The 18,283-nt window shown below is 39.8% G+C and overlaps 1 protein-coding gene across 3 annotated transcripts in view; it reads left to right on the forward strand.

The window, feature by feature from the left end:
* LOC149203499 (hydrolase family protein / HAD-superfamily protein) overlaps nt 1–18,283 on the forward strand; it is a 494,119-nt gene that overhangs the window by 350,204 nt on the left and 125,632 nt on the right. The gene's annotated exons all lie outside the window — the stretch shown is intronic.

The raw sequence follows: 18,283 nt of genomic DNA on the forward strand, positions 1-18,283 counted from the left end.
CCTGTCTCTAACTTTGTTAGCCAAAATAATTAAAGAGTTGTGTGTTATCGAAAATTTCAGATGCTTTATTCAGGAGTACAGAGTTCCAACTGCAAACAAAGCTTCAATGAAATAGAATATAAATCAGGAAATAGAAACCTGTCTCTAACTTTGTTAGCCAAAATAATTAAAGTCATTGAGAACGTGACAGAAATTTCATAAAATTTCACACTTATTTGAAAATATCCTTGGAGTGAAATGAGATTCATTTATCATTTATGTAAGAATGAATATTACAATAATGTCATTAGCACCAAAACAAAACCAACTTGATAATGACTCAAATTGCTTAACACATCCATTGACATCAATTTAGTCTATGAGAGGTGCATATTTTGAGATATTTTGTTTGTAGTCATGTTTTAATGAATGATTTCTTGTCTGTGAATCTGTGTCACAAGATGTTGTATGCCATACCCATTTTGTCTTTGTGCATTAGGTACACTATGCAACATGTTTTTGAGATAATATTCTGGAACCTGAGCTGGATATTTGCAGAAGTTCATGCTGTTCATTTTCTGTGTTCATTGTTTGTATATCTAGTGGGCTCTTCTTCAGCTTTGCCCGCCCCACCATTTCTATCTGGTTCTTTCACTTCATAGACTTTATTTTGTAGCTTCTAATTGTGTTTAATAAATTTTCTTCTATCCAATGTCATTCTCACCTTAACAAATGTTATGCTGTCCAATGTCTCTCTAATACTCAATACAGCTTGCTGGACAAAGGGTTGTGAATCATTGGTAATCTAGATCCTCTTCTCTCTTCCATTGATGTGCTCCAGCTCACTAAGAGGAGTATTAACAAAGGTATCATAACTGACGTCTACAAACCCTACTTGAAAGCCCCATGTACTGCGTTAAAGGAACCCTTAACTCCAAAACTTCATTACTACTTCCCCAAATACATACACTTCAAGGATGACCTCATCTGCACTCCTAGATATACCAGATTTTAGCTTAGTTTGATGCCCCCCTGCCCCCCCTCCTTATGTTCATTGTGAAAATTCCTAGTCCAAGGAACCCCTACTGCAGCAAATCTGAATCTACTTTACCTACTTGATTTTTTTTAAATTACATTCATCAAGTTATTCTTCTGAAAAATGAAGCAAATTACTTCTGCAGCTTACACTAATTAAATATTTGATCTCATGAAACAAAAACAGAGCAAAGAACAAGATACATATGACACACTTATTTTTGGACAAAATAGTCCCCAGAAAACCCAATGCGGGAAAACTGGGGCAACAGCTTTGAGAGTTTTATTATGATGCAAGCGAAATATCTGAATACAAATCTAGGATGCTCATCTAGCAATCCTTTATAGAGAAAATACTGACGGAAAATCTGAGTGAGTTTTACCTCACTTCACCGGGCAGAATTCCGGCTGATTCGACACAAGACTGGCTAACTCTGGCTATTTATGCATTACCTCTTTTGCCCTCTGCTTCAGCTTTCTTGGTAGTAGTGTTACTTGGGAGCGGGAGCGACCATTTTCAGAAGCTCCCGGTTTGGGAGCGAATCCGGGAGCGATTTTTTAAAAATATATATATTTTTATATTTTTGATACATATATGTCAACAAAAACATGTAGAATGATGAATTAGATATAAAAAACATAAAAAAAACATAGATTGATCATTGAACCATATCACATCAATCATCTAGATTCTAGATTCTAGAAATTATAATCTTCATCAACCATGTCCACAAGTTAGTAAAATACATATTACAACTACAACATAATGAGTCTCGTGAATCATGATTCATCAAATTCAATCTTAAAGTTTCAACTTCAAGCTTTCAAAATTGAAAATTCAATATATAACATTTATCATCATTGATCACCAAAGTTGTACTTGTAAGCTAAGTTTAACGGTTAACCATTACAAGAAGTAATATCTTAGATATTTCTAAGTCCTAACTTCTAACTGTTAACATGAAATGAAATGTTATAAAATGAAACATGAATAATGAAATGAAATGAAACAACTTTAGTCTTTCACGAAGCATCATATTCATAATTCACAATCATTACCAATGAGTTATAATTGCCAACTTCAAACTTCAAATTTTCATTGTCACAGACATATATTGTTTACAAAAAATATCATTATGATATGAAAGAGTCAAGAGTCAAGGACTCAAGACTCAACAGTCATGAAAACTAATAGAAACTAGAAAAGACAAGTAAACTGTAAATCTACATGTGGCCCTTGCCACGAGAGTCTCCAGGAGTATAAGCAGGTCGTGGTGGTCTTCTAGGAGTCTCCAGCACAGACCGACGACCAGAACTAGAAGGCACATGCCCTCCACGTGAGGGTGTAGATGGAGGTGGTGACAGCAAAGGAGCAAGACTCGGACCTCGGGCACTGCTACTGGATGGTGGAGGTGGAGGTGGCATGGCTGCTGCAGCTGCAGTTGCTTCATCTTCATCCCTTATAAGTTCCTCTTCTAGTTCTTCAAGATGCACTATACCATTCTCCAAATTGTCATCCTCTGGGTGATTGTCCCAAATTCTATATGTGGGATCCTCATAAGCCCGATCATAGTAATGACTCAACAACCTCAAGTTGTAGTGCACATAAACCAAGCTTTCTGCTCGGTTTTCATTGAGTCTGTTTCTTTTCACATTGTGTATGAAGCTGTAGGTGCTCCAACACCTCTCTGCAGAAGAAGTATTCACAACCTGTGATAGAACTTTTTTTGCCAATTTTGGCAAAAGTCCATGGCCGCCATATGTTTCCCACCATGTGAGAGCATCAAATCTGTCTCTGTCTTCCATTGCATGGAAGGTACCAAACAAACCAGTGCCACTGAAGTATTTGCCTATTTCAAGGCGCACAGCTGCACATTCCTCCCTGTCAGGTATCAACTTTTCCAATGCTTGCAAATATCCACTAGTTACCTCTGCATCTAAATGGGGTTTGGTCCTAATCCCACCCCCTGGTGCAGGTTGGCCCAACCAAGATGTAGAGTAGTATTTTGGCGTAAGGATATACACCAAGCAATGTAGTGGAAGATTAAGTTTATTCCACCGTACACACACAAAATCATGAATCATTTTGTACAAGTCGGGATCTCTGTTATGAAAAATATCTTTTATTTGCCCCAACATGGTATCCATCTGCTCATACATCTTGCCAATCACTGGTTTGTCTGTATCTGGAAACCGAATCATGTGATAAATGGGCTTGGTGAAATCCAACACTTGCCTCACACTTGTCCAAAACTGACCATCAAGAGCGGCCTCCTCCACTAGTTCAAAACCTTGCCTGTCAGTTGCATTTGTAGCCCTTTCCTTTAATACCTGCCAATGTGGACTTGATACCATGCTAGCCAATGACTCTCTTACCTTCAAAAGGCGCCTGAAGGTGAGGTAATAGCTACCAAATCTGGTCTTCGCAATCTTCAACAACTCCAATCTCGAGTGATTGCGGAAAAGGCCATGTGTATTGCTATGATTTGTAATAAATTTTATCATTTGTTTGCCTTTCTTGTACAAATCACCAATCCATTGGTATTGTGCATTTTTGTTCTTGACAACATCATGCATCAGAAGGTTCAATGTGTGAACCAAACATCCAGACCAAAATATGTTGGGGTATTTATCCTCAATAATTGCTCCCGCTGCCTTACAATTAGGAGCATTATCAGTGATGACTTGGATGACATTGTATGGCCCAATACGGTCAATTGTTTCAAGTAATGCTTCTGCAATGTTGATGCCGGTCCAGAACTTGTCTGAGTAATCATGTGCAGTTAGAAAGATGGCACCACTAACAGACATAGCAAGAACACTTATCAATGGCTTGCCTTTTACATTTGTCCATCCATCAGATACAATGGACACCCCATGGTCAGTCCAAGAACTTTTCATTGTATTCAAAGAATGTGATATTTTTGCTTTTTCATGATCAAGTCCAACAGTTCTTGCCTTGTCATACCTAGGGCTCTTGTATCCTTTAGGGGCATCATTTATGGCAGAAACCATTTTGTGCCAATAAGGTGAGCGAAGAACATTGAATGGTATCCCACATGCATAGAGAAACCTGTAAACCTTTGAATCCACATCATTCCTACACCCATCATCAAGGAAATCTTATATGGTTCTATGCCTTAAACCTGATGACCCTGTGCCTCCATATCCACTGCCTTGGGAGGATGCTGAAGGAATTCTTTGTGCTTGTGATTGTGAGCTTGGTTCAAAGAAACCCCTTGATTTTTTTGATTTGTATTGGGCTTCCTCCTCTTCCCTTATGTATTTGGCTCTGTCCACTGCTGACACCGCTGGACAAGTTTTGATTTCTATTTGTTTGTCTCCATCCCATGGCCTTTTCCCATAGAGGTGTTTTCTGGCACGGGTGTATGAACCTGTGTAATCATTGTTGCAGTGGGGGCAATGAAATTTAGTGGTTCCACCCCTTTTCCCTGCTTCAGGCTTGTTAACATATTTCCACAATGGGGTTTGGTCTTGTTTAGTTTTTTGAGTCATGTTCACCCTCCTCTAGCTCCTCCTCACCGGGGTTTTCATCAAATCCACTTTCTCCAGCTTCTTCATCCCCCTCTTCATTTTGGCCCCTCCGTTTCCTATTCTCCAGCACCATAATAACCATAAAAGCGACCAAGAAGAGGAAAATTCCAAGAAATATAGCCAGGTTCATGATGTTTGATATTGGTAGGCTTTTGAATCTGCAAATTAATTTAATTTATTTAGATTAATTAATTTAATAATTTTAATCTATTAATTTAATTTAGATTCATAATTTTTTTACTAAATCTAGTTAATAAACTAAATTAAACTACCTAAATTACTACCTAACTAAATTAAACTAACTAAACTAACTAAATTACTAAGTTACTTACCTCTATGCAGGCTTGCTCCTCGCTCCTCGGCACTTGCTCCTCGCTTCTTCTCGCTCCTTGGCACTTGCTCTCCTTTCTCTTGCTCTCATTCAAGTGATAATGAAATGTTTGTTTGCCCCATTGGGGTTTCAAAACAATTTTTTTTTTTTCTTCTTTTTTTTTTTTTTTTTTTTTTTTTTTTGTAAATTGGAATTTTTTTTCACGTCTGCGGCTTTTTTTCCGCCTAGATCGCTCCCGGCGTCCGTCGATTCGCTCCCTAAATTGGTAGGGAGCGCAAATTTTTTTGTCGGGAGCGCGCTTCCGACCCGCTCCCGAGTCGCTCTTGCCCGGAGTGCGAATTGGGAGCGGGAGCCGGGGGGGGAGCGCTCCCCAGCAACACTACTTGGCAGTTTCCGTTGTTCCGACAGTTCTGGATTCAGCATGATAGGCAACTTTTCTGTGTCAACTCTCCCGGCTACTGCACTGCCTCTTTGCAAGCTCTCTCTGCCTCTCTGTTCTGTATTTTCCGGAAAATCCTTCTCCCGGATTCTCTCTGCCCCTCAGCTGCAAGATCTCCCCAATCGATTTTCCTCCTGAGAACTTCTCACCTCAGAAAATCGATTTCCTCAATCTCTTTGTGTGTTTCCAAATGAACCCCAAGCCTCCATTTTATACTTTTCTTGTTGAGTCTTCAACGACTGAGATTAAGTCATTAATCAACAGCTAAGATTAAAACATGACTTGATCTGCCTTCTAGATCATTCTCACCCATATTTTGATTAATACCGATTAGTATTTTAATTTTCCTAAGTTTAGACTTAGGAACTCCATTAAAAATATTAATTATTTTAATAAAATACAATTCGGGTGGAATTTCACCAAACATTTTATGGGTTCTTTAGAACTCATATCCCTTAGTCTCTCCACCAATTTTCAAGGCTAGAGCACGTCCATTGCTACTAAAAACTAACACTCCCTCTTAGTGAGGAAAGTGCTCTAGCAACAATGTCCACCTGCATGCTGCTATGTTTTTGAAGCACCTCCTTTCTGCACTGTTGCTGCCACCAACACTGTGCTGCTGCTGCTACTGTACTATTGTCCATGACACTACCACTGCTGCATCTGTACTACAACTCCCTCTCAAATGTTGCATCTTCTATGCTGCTAGCACTGCCACTGTTAACACTGCATTCGTACTGCAACTCAGTTGTTGAAAGAAGCAACTGAAAAACATGCAAAATTCATTGAACTTAACTGTGTTCAACATAATACAATGAATGTTGGAATTTGAATGTTGCTGACACTCTGAATCTTCTGCACTGTGCCAACTTCACTGCTGCCAACCTTGCTCTGCGCTGATCAGTCTTTGGTCCCAAGCTACTGCATCTGTCCTCCAAACAATCCACTGCATCATCTGACACTAAGTCCATCTCTCTACTATTGAATCTTGGGCTCTTGTAGCAAGGAATTGATCTAAGAGGTGGACTCCTCAAGGATCCTGCCCACATGTAGTCCTCTCCACTACAACTCAATATCGCCTCATCTCCCGCCTGGAGATGCATGGGCACTCATGGCAAACTCATCCTCGCCAATCTTTGCTGAAGCAGCCTTAGGGTCATGTTTCTCATCCTTGTCCTTTTTCTTCAAAGGACACTCAGATGCATAGTGGCCCATCTCACCACAACTGAAGCATTTCACCTTCGAAATGTCGTTCTTCCACTTTGGCTTTTGTTGTCCCTTTGATGCTAGAGTTGCATTCTCCTCCTCCTCCTTGGTCTTCGTGCCACTCCCACTACTGCCATTGAGGTTGACCTTCACTAGGTCCCTCCTTAACTCCTCTTATTGAAGAGCCGCCCACATCTCCTCCCATTGAGGTAGTTTTTCTCTGCCCAATATGCTTTGGACGAAAACTTGCCATTCATCCGAGACTCCATTCAGGGCTATCCTCACCATCGCGGTTGATTGAGTGGACCCCACTACAACAAGTTGGTCTCTAGTGCCTTGAAGACGTTGAAGATAGAGGTTCACCCCTTCTCCTTTCTGCATCAAAGTCTGCTGCAACGTTTGCTCCAAATACATCTTTCGTTGTCCGGAAGAGCCTTCATTCAGAGACGACAAGGCTTCCCAAATCTCCCGGGCTGTATCCTTGCCTTGCAAGTGTGAGACCACATGATCTCGAACTCCATCAAGAATGAGCCTCTTTGCCTTCCCCTACTCGGCCTTGTACTTCTCCTTTTGATTGTTGTCAGCAGGAACAACTACAACACTATTGACGTAGGCCTCGAGATCACATTCCTCCAGAACAGCTAAGATTCTGGTCTTCCATATGACATAGTTGGAAGCACCTTACAACCTATCCCAATCTCTGAGCCCATGAGATGCCATCTCACCCAACTGTCGAACCGACTCCTCTAGTCACTGCTTAGCACTGCTCAACTGCTCAGCAAGTGAGAATTTCGAACTTTTTGGCGGAAAAGTTCTTGAGGAGAAAATTCCTCTTCTATGTGTCTTCGTTATTTTCCAACAGATTTCTACCCTGGCAGAAACTGCGCCCTTTAAGCACTACGATGAGGCTTTGCGTCACTCCTTCTACCTCTACAAACTCACGAACTGGAAATCGTACTCTGTCATCTCACTCAGAGAGATATTTACTCGGATTTGCTTCTCGCCAAGGACTGTGTAATCCCTTCAAGGGGATGCGAATTGCTGCCAAGTGTAGCTTTCGGCCTCACTGTTCAGCACTGGATCTGCTCTTCCTGTTTTAAAATCAATGCTTTGATACCATGTGAAAGTTCCTAGTCCAAGGAACCCCTACTGCAGCAAATTTGAATCTACTTCACCTACTTGATTTTTTTTCAAATTACATTCATCAAGTTATTCTTCTGAATACTGAAGCAAATTACTTCTGCAACCTACACTAATTAAATATTTGATCTCATGAAACAGAAAACAGAACAGAGAACAAGATACATAGGACACACTTATTTTTGGATACAATAGTCCCCAGAAAAACCCAATGAGGGAAAAATGGTGCAACAGCTTTGAGGGTTTTATTATTATGCAGGAGAAATATTTGAATACAAATCTATGATGCTCATTTAGCAATCCTTTACACAGAAAACACTCGTGGAAAATCTGAGTGAGTTTTAGCTCACTTCACTCGGCAAAATTCTAGCTGATCTGGCACAAGACTGGTTATCCCCGGCTATTTCTGTGTCACCTCTTTTGCTCTCTGCATTAGCTTTCCCGGCTGTTCTGGCAGTTCCCGGTCGTTCCAACTTCTACCCTCTGCATCAGATTTATCGATTATTCCGGTAGTTCCTGGCAGTTCTGGCTGATCCCGGTAGTTCCTGCTTCTACCCTCTGCATCAGCCTTCCTGACTGTTTTGGCAGTTCTCGGTAGTTTCGGCTGTTCCTGGCAGTTTTGGCTTCTGCCCTCTATGTCAACTTTCCCGGGTGTTCCGGCAGTTCCGATTGTTCCGGCAGTTCTGGATTCTGTGTGACAGACAACTTTTGTGCGTTAGCTTTCCCAGCTATTACGTTGCCTCTCTGCAAGCTCTCTCTACCTCTCTGTTCTGTATTTTCCGGAAATTCCTTCTCCCGGATTCTCTCTGCCCCTCAGCTGCAAGATCTCCCCAATCGATTTTCCTCCTGAGAACTTCTCACTTCAGAAAATTGATTTCCTCAATCTCTATGTGTTTCCAAATGAACCCCAAGCCTCCATTTTATACTTTTTCTGTTGAGCCTTCAATGTACGAGATTAAGTCTCTAATCAATGACTAAGATTAGAACATGACTTGATCCACCTTGTAGATCATTCTCACCAGTGTTGCACACATCGCGATCGGGATTTAATCGGCGCCGGGAAAAAAGCGGAAAAAATCGTTAAAATCGGGAAAAAATCGGAAAAAAGCGGGAAAAAATCGTTTGGCACAAAAATATTCATTTTTTTTAAAAAATTGAAAAAAATTGAAAAAAAATGAATATTTTTGTGCCAAACGATTTTTTCCCGCTTTTTTCCGATTTTTTCCCGATTTTAACGATTTTTTCCCGATTTTAACGATTTTTTCCCGATTTTAACGATTTTTTCCCGCTTTTTTCCGATTTTTTCGATAAAAATCGTTATAAAAAAAGTGGCGATTTTTATGTATAAAAATCGCGATTTGAATCGGCTAAATGAAAAAATCGCGCTTTTACGATAAAATCGCGATTTTATCGCGATTTTAACAACACTGATTCTCACCCATATTTTGATTAATACCCATTAATATTTTAATTTTCCTAAATGTAGACTTAGGAACTCCATTAAAAATATTAATTATTTTAATAAAATACAATCCAAGTGGAATTTCGCCAAATGGTTTCTGGGTTCTTTAGAACTCATGTGCCTTAGCCTCTCCACCAATTTTGAAGGCTAGAGCACTTCCGATGCTACCAAAAGCTAACATTCATGATTATCCATGTTGTGGCCATGCTACATAGATTTTGATGTATGTTAGAGTTTCACCTTTGGCATCATAGTTACCCTTACCTAGTTCTCCAATCCTCAATGCAACTCGCTGAACAGGGGGTAGAAAAGGTGAAGCTTTATATCTATTGGATGAAATATTGCTTCATCTCTTCTTCCCTTGTATTGAGGATATCTATTGGATGAACAAAGCTTCACCTCTGCTTTCCTCTCTCTGAAAACATTTGTTTCATCAAATCCTCAAGTAAAGTATCATCTAGTGTCGATGGTAATTATTGGATGAAACAATGCTTCACTTTCTCTTCGCCAGCAATCAATAGCAGAGTCATGGTAAATAGATCACATGAACACATAATTTCCAAAATGGATGAAACCACATATTTATGTAGCGAACTTGAGTGAATGATGGTTAGGATTGGCGGAGCTCCAATACAGTGGCTCTGATACCATGTTAAATTGAGAAACCAACAATGCATAGGAAAGTAGGGTCACCATCCACAAATCACATGAACATATTTTATAGTGAAGAAAACTCTTGGGTGAAAACTTCACTCACAAATATTAGGATTTATTATTGTGCCACATAGGATGATTACAATGAGGTTCAAGAATCCTATATATTATATAGCAATTATCTCAAAGGATAAACTCTATATTTATTTTGCCCTGTTGTTGCAAAATCTAGCAAGCCTTGGAGAGGGGTAGTAGTCCACTATCACCACAACTACTACCCCCTACTCTTTATGGATTTTCAACAATGGGAGGAGTCTTGGTATAAGGTCACCTACAATAGATATTCTAGGTTTTAAAGGTATGAGGTGTCTTAAAGCCTTCTAAGGGGAAAGACACAATTTAGGTACAAAGATCCAATAATGAAGAAGGTGCAATTTGCTTTGCAAGTGGAGGCTAAATTGGGGCAACACAAAACCTAGGGTTTGATAGTAGAACATCATATACACCCTTGGGCACCTCCACCACCCACAACGTTTTGGAACTTTGCCCTGCATTTGATGATTTCCGAGATGATGCACTTGGACCCATATGAAGATGGTCTCACTCCTTGAGACACGGGAGGCTAGCACCACCGTGGAAGCCCTCAACATTAGAGCAAAGATAGGAACTATGGCCATTTGGAGAACCATGAGACCATATTTTGACCCCCAAGATGCAATTTGATGTTGATTTGGTGTAGCATCGGATGTGCTCTAGCCACAAAAATTGGTGGAGAGGCTGTAGCACATGAGATCTCCAAGACCTAGAAATGGTTTGGGCAGAATCTAACCAGTTTGGGAGATATTAAAATAATTAATATTTTGAATGGAGTTCCTAAATCTAAACTTAGGAAAAATAAAATATTAATGTGAATTAATATAAAACCGAGTTAGAATGGTCCAAAAGTCATGGATCAAGCCAAATCTAATCTTAGTCGTTGATTAGAGATTTAATCTCGGCCGTTGATGGAACAACGAGAAAAGTATAAGAGGAGGCTTGAGGGTTAGTTGGAGAACACACCGAGAGAGATTAAGAACTTGATTTTCTGGGGCGGGTTTGTTGAGGAAATTGAGTGAAGTGATCTGAGTTGCAATTGAGGGGTAGTGAATACATAGCAGAGAGCCAGAGTTAGTACTGGGAGGATCAACGTAGAAGCTGGGGGACGTTGATGCAGAGCCAGCCAGAGGCCACATAGAGGCAGCCAGAGGCCACGCAGGGGCAGCCAGGAGCTGCGTAGAGCCAGTGAGGGCTAGCGTTTGAGACGCAGAGGCTCCAGAGGCTGACGCAGAGCCCCGAGAGGCTGACGCTAGGCCAAATAGGTTGACATAGGCCTTAGAGGCAACACTGGGAGATTTTCGTGGGACAGATTGGAGCTGGAGAGATGGATAGGGTGACGCAGAGCAGCAGAAGCTGTATTGTTGCTATCAGATCGTTCATTCGGTGATTTAGCCGAATATTTGTCTTCGACTGAGAGGTACTACTGCCGAGGGCATTCTTTGTTCGGTGAGCCATTTCTGGTTCCTTGGTTATATTCTGAAACTGCATAATAATAAAACCCTCTGAAGAGCTGCACCGGTTTTCCCGCAGTCCAAAAACAATGGTGTCACTTGTGTGCTTGTTTCTTTCAATTGATGAGTTGTATGTGTTGTTACTGTACTTGTATTTATTTTTAGTATTTACATGGTAAATAACTTGTTAAGTAAATGAACAAGTAGGAAGAAATAAATCAGATAATACAAGAATTTCTAACAATTAGACTTAGAAATTCCAACATTTGAGGCCCATAGTGAGATTTTGATAGAGACCTGAGGGCCAACTCTTAAGAGATGATTTTAGAGGGCTTCTACACATCACTTGGCATCCTAGGCCCTCAATGCATGCCCTAGAAGGGCCTACACATGGATGAGTCAACAAAAAGAGCCTTATGGCTCACACATGTGGGCAATCTTTTATGTTTCTTCTTGGCTAGTAAGTCAGCTTGTGACCTAACTTAATCATTGTGACATAATTTGATGTTTTAGGGGCTTTTAAATCTCAAATAGGCATTCGAACTCTTCATTTAAATAGAGGAGAGATTCATTTGTATCTCATCATTACAACTTGGAGATTTTGGCCTCTCTCAAGAAAATAATGGCCTTTCTTTCTTGTGGAGAGATTTTGATCTATGAATGCATTTTGATATTTGGAGCTACTTGCTTGTCTTTGGAGCTATTATTTTGGATCAATGGATGGGATCTCATGCATGATATCTTGTAAATGAACTTTTGCTTGATAGATCTTCTCTATGTCTAATGTAAGAAATATATTGAATCTTGGATTATCTATTGTGCCCTAATTTGTTGAAGATCTATTGGATAGAGTCTAGATATCATTATTGCATGCATTACTCATGAATAACATGTGAATGATAATCCTAGTGGTGAAATTTGATTAACTCTCCCATGAAAACCTCTTGATCCATTGCATAGGTAATCGCTAGGGTTTTTGGTGCTAGGGCACCAACTATCCTTCCTCCTTAGCAACTTTTAGCTATTTAATCAACTCATAGACTCCATCCTCCCAAGGAGCAAGGCACTTGTCCTTTTTTATGATGACTTTAACTTTAAATCCATAAAATTTTCTCTTTCTTCTCTTTGCCCTAATTCGGCCCCTTTAAGGCCAAGCAGCCAAGCTAGGGCTTGGTGTGAATTCCTAGGCAAGACGAATTTCAGTTGTTGGAAAGGCTAAATGATAAGAGTAGTGTGGTTGCCACAAAATCACCAACTTTGGTAGGCATTCATTTTAATTTCATCCATAAATTTCTTTGCCCTAGGGTAAACCCTAGTTAGGTTTTTAGCTTCAACTTGGTAGATTTTTACCGGTTTCATGTGCCTTGTCCTTGCTAAAACACTTTGGTGAAAATCCTTTCTCCTTGCCTTGACCTTTGGCCATCCCAACACTCAACCCACTAAACAAGCCCTAGTCTTGTGCCTCATTTTATAGGTTTCTATAAAGAAAATGAATTTCCTCCTATTGGAGACTTGAGCCTAAATTGTTTCTTTCTTGTAGAAGGTCTCCTTAAGTCACCTTTTACCCTAACCCTAGAATATCCATTAGGTGACGACATATACCAAAACTCCTCCCATCGGTAAAAATTCGTAAAGAGCATAGGGTTTTAGCTGTGGTGACAGTGGGTCATTACCTCATTGTTGTCTCTTGGTCTAGTAATAACCTTGTGGGGCATCCCTCTACAAGGCCTGCTAGATTTTGTGGCAACAGTTGCTAAGTGAGAAAGAGATTCTCCAATATAACACTCACCAAAATCAAAAGTAGCAAGACTAAATTCTTGAGAAATGGACTTTATCCTCGGCAACAATGTCAAAGCGTTATAGATGAAATAGCACATGAGATCCAACGTCCAAGGTTGGTGCTAGCCAATGGGCAATTCGAGAGGGATGTCATTGTCACCACATAGGTCACTTCTCACTTTAGACCGACTCTCGTCAAGTACAAGGGGAACCTAGAATATGATTTCTAATACATGGACAATAAAGGCTCAAATTGATATGAAGGGTTGTCCTAGTAAAACATAAGTTGTAGCATAGGAAAGTAGGGTGATTTTGTACTGAGACTAGTGCTTCTCTAGATTGGGTAAATGGAGTCAAAAAGGGAATCAAGAGGGATGAAATCAAGTGAATGGGAATGGTGAAAAACGTGTTGCATTTATATGCAAAATCTCACCAATTGATGCATGATTAAATTGCTGAAAATCAAGTTTTGTAGGCCCTTACGAAGGTGCTCTACTCATGCACATGCTAGGAAAATAAATAGATGATTTCATGCCATAATTAAAGATCCTATGAAGCCCTTCTATGAATTCCAAATCACAATTCTTCAATTCAGGAAATGAAACAATAAACTGACATATCCTTGTTTATGCCTTCTTCCTTAAGAGTTGGTTTTTGTACTTAAGTTTCTATTGCAACAGAATTATTACATGTTTCTAGTGATTAGAGCTAGCAAGATGAATGAAAATGGAAGCCACACATGTATAGAAACCCTTAACTTTCCACACTAACATTCAAAAGATATTCAATTACGCTCAGCGGCTCAAGGGAGTAGTTCTCCCACAAATCCAACCATGGTAAAGAGATGACGCAACTACTCATTAAATAGTCTCCAATTCATTCTCTCCCACTAAAAAATATTAATGGATACTAGATCCGCTGTTTTTCTCCAAGAAGAATCAATAAAATAATTTGGAGTCTTCTACATCCATGCGTTTCTCAAAGGAGAGCAATTTAATTCTGAAGTCTCATAACCAATTCAAATGGCAATTTAAACAATGCATAAAATAATGAGCAATAAGTGGTGTCTATGCCACATCTCATATTCGCCTTTGAAAATATCTCTCAAAGATAACCTCAAAACACACAAAGCGTTGCTCTATGTGCAAGGCATCCTCGACCATGTGTATTCATTAATTTTACTCTTCCCAAATTACCAAAATCCTCGAGCAACAATGGTGAGCTATTCTACAAAAGGTTGGTCAAAATATGTTAGTTTGTGTAATTCGAACAGGCGTTCTAGTCTCAATGATCCGTAAACTGCCGTGGATATTCCACTGAACAGTTTGTCACAACAGATCTGATAATATATATTAAAAATGTGAGATTCTACACTATTACAATTTTATTTAATTTCTAGATCTGTAAAATTAACTGTAATTAGTGCATGCATGTAAAAGTAAATCAAGAAGAAAAGTAGAGAACGAAAAAATAATCCCACACACACATAATACACAAGATATGCTCTTTGGGAAACCCTTTCGGGAGAAAACCCAACTGGAAGGTGAGGTTGCTTCGCTCTCTTTCTCTGTCTAGAAATATGGCTGTAGATACAAAGAAGTAATGTCTGTGGCCCGTGGGCTACTACAGTGCACAAATCCTCTTTGTGTGCTCTACCTCCTATCTCTCTTGGCTATCTTTGCTCAACTATGGAACAAAATGCTCTCGAAAGAATGGAATGCCTCTTCCTCTTAGTGGCCCGGTTATAACACAACCTGATAGCCTACTAGTGGTTAAGTTTGACTACATCAACTCTTAACTAGAGTTACAAAATAGACTCTTCTAGAGTCTTTTACATCACAAACACGTGGCTAGTCCCTTTTCCATGAATAATGGGGGCTGACGCGGCATCCTCCTGAACTATAGGTGTGAAAATAGGAAGGTCAACTTCTGAGTGGCATAATTTTTGCATACAGACTTTGATTGACGCGATTCTTGTTGTTTGAATGCTTTTTGTGTGTAGAATATCATGAAAAGTTGCGGCACCTAAGTGGCAAAGTTTTACCCCCAAAAAACGTCGTTTGATGCCTCAAAACGCTCCCGGAAGGTTTTAGACCTCGTTTCGCCAAACTGGGTCATGCTAGTAAAGATGGCCCCGTGAGTTGATTCCTCCACTTTTTCACTCCAAATACATCGAGATGGATGACAAAAAATATAATGATCCAATTTGGATCACTCGGAGGGTATCTATGAGGCTAAGGAACACAATGGATTAATTTTCTCCAATACCCAGAAAAAGTTTCTAAGGAAAAATGTCTTAATTAGAATCAATTAGCCAGTTTATTAATTTTCCAAAGTCTAATTTAGGGAAATGGCTTAATTAATCGAGATTAATTGAGACAAATCAATTTCTCTCTAGTGACTTCTAGAAAAGCCATTTTTAGAAGTCAAGATGATCGTAGCCATTGATTAGAGTTAGATTGTGGTCGTTGATTTCTCAACATGAGATTATAAGAGGAGATGGATGGGAATTTGGATATCACATTCGAGACACAAGTTTGTAGTGAGAGCAAAGGTCACAGTGATAGTGTGAGGGCACTAGTAGATTGAGATCGACAGTGATTGAAGACAGAGTTGTTGGAGATAATTCTTCACAACGATTTCTAATTTTTTAGAGTTAGAGGGAGATCAATTTTATCTGCAGAAGAGGTCGAGTTTCCCAGTTGTGCGAATTAATTCAGAGAGGCTGAGTTGACGGAGTAAGAAGGAATTTTCTAGTGTCATCGATTTGCACAGGAGAAGTCGAGTTTGCCAATAGAAGTCAAATTTCTAGAGGAGGTCGAGTTAATTTTCCAACCAGTGTGAGTTTTCCAAAGATGTCGAGTTTGCCAAGGCCACACGTGTGGATCAGTTCAGTGAGCCAAAGGGAGGCCGAATTGAATAAGAGGGGTTGAGTTGCTTCCAATAGGTCAAATCGACTTGCAAAAGTGAAGGAAACAATTTTCCGGCCGAATTGAATCAGAGGGACCGAGTTGCTTCCAGGAGGTCAAATCGACTTGCAAAGGTGAAGGAAACAATTTTCTGAAGGTTTGCTATAGTTGTAATATTTTCAATCACAGATTTTGCTGAAGAATAATAAAATGATCATCTACAAAATTGGTTTTCCCCACACTGGGGTTTTTCCAGGGACATTTGTCCAAAAATATCGGTGTTCGTTATTTTTTGTGTGCATATTTTCTCAAATCCTATGATTTAATTTTTGTAAAGTTGTAGTAGTGTTTTATTCAGTATTTTCCGCATATAAATTGCAAAAGAAAAATAATCTTTTCGGATATGTGAAAAATAACGACTAACTACAACAGTATTAAAAATTTCACATCGTATTAGAGAAAATTTGAGGGTAGAGGAAGGGTTTGTGCAAGCACAGGAAGAGAAAAGTCGAGGGTTTAAAACCCAATTCGTATTCTTCAGTTTATTTGGGTTTCACTATATTTCCGAGGGTTTGTAAAATGGCCTCAGCAGGTTTGAGAGATCAAGACAGATTGGATGGAGCCTCAAATTTTGGTGTCTGGAAAGCCAAAATTACCTTGTTGTTGGAAGAAAATGGTCTTAAGGAGTATGCGACCAGTGTGATTGCTATACCGACAGATCCAGCACAACTTGCAACATACAAGAAGGAAGATGCCAAAGCACGAAGGATAATCCTTGATGGAGTCAAGGACCATATAGTTTCGCATATTGTTGAGTTAGATAGAGCAAAGAAAATGTGGAACACAATTTTGAAGCTATTTCAAAATGCTACTACTAATAAGAAGTTGATTGTCAAAGAGAATCTGCGAAACACCAAGATGAACAAGAGTGAAGACGTTGTTAGCTACCTCACCAGGCTCAGATTGGTAAAGGACGAGTTAGTTGTAGTGGGAGATAAACCAGATGATAATGAGCTAGTGCATATAGCCCTGAATGGGTTTACGAAACAGTGAGATGTCTTTGTTCAAGTCATCAATTGATGAGACATCTTATGAAGTTGGGATCAATTATGGAGCGATTTCACTCAAGAGGGTCTTAGATTGAGCCTTGTCAGTGACAACATCAGTAGGAATCAGAAGAGAGGAGCAACAGGAGAACGTGGCCCTAACAAGAAAGGGGAAGGTGAAGAAGGGGTCTAGCAAAGGACCAAACCCAAAAGTTGAGAAGAAGAAGAAAGACCTTTCCAAGGTCAAATGTTATCACTGTCACGAGTTCGGCCACTATGTGAGCAATCGTCTACAAAGAAAGAAAAGTAAGAAAAGGGCAAGAAGCAGACAACAACTTCAATGAGTGTAGATGAGCTCCCTAGCAGGATGGATCAGCGATTCACACTTATTGCATGCCTATCTAACTCGATCTCACAGGGTGTTTGGTATATATATAGTGGGGCGTCATTTCACATGAAAGGAGTTAGAGAGCACTTCTCCAACTATAAGGAAGAGAACATAAGATTCTAGATCCAGATGAAGAACAAGTCCAAGTGCAATCCAATTGCAAGTGGGATTGTTTTGCTTTAGAGGGAGAATGGAAAGCCAATTCCTATTCATGATGTGTTGCATGTGCTAGGCTTGGGTATGAACCTAATTTCCATATCTATCATTCAATATAAAGGGTACGATGTACTCTTTAGAGGGGCGCAAGTGCTAATTAGGCACAAGGACTAGAAATCACCTATAGTGATTAGAGTTAAGAGTGGCTAGTTATATAGGTTGCAGATGGACACTCCTAAGACATCGGTTAGCAACAGTAATCCTAGAGATCAAGGGGAGCTATGGCATTGGTGAATGGGCCATATACATCATGGGACATTTAGATTACTTCATGAGACAGTGACAGGTGTTCCAAAGGTGAGCACAAAGCATGACGATGTTTGTAGGGGATGTGTGTTGGGGAAGTTTACAAAAACATCTTTTCCAGGGAGTGACACCAAATCTAAGGGTGTTCTTGATCAAGTGCATTCATATATATGTGGACCAATGTCGACAAAGTTTCTCAGGGGATACAAGTATTTTGTTACGTTTATCAATGATTTCTCCAGGAAGACCTTGATATACTTCCTAAAGACCAAGGATGAGGTCTTCAGTCATTTTCAGGAGTTCAAAGCCCTAATGGAGAATGTGATAGGTAAGAAGGTGAAGGTTCTTTGG

Source organism: Pinus tabuliformis, chromosome 2_1, assembly GCF_031772625.1.
Source record: "Pinus tabuliformis cultivar Carrire ecotype Pingquan chromosome 2_1, CPIR1, whole genome shotgun sequence".
Taxonomy (NCBI): domain Eukaryota; kingdom Viridiplantae; phylum Streptophyta; class Pinopsida; order Pinales; family Pinaceae; genus Pinus; species Pinus tabuliformis.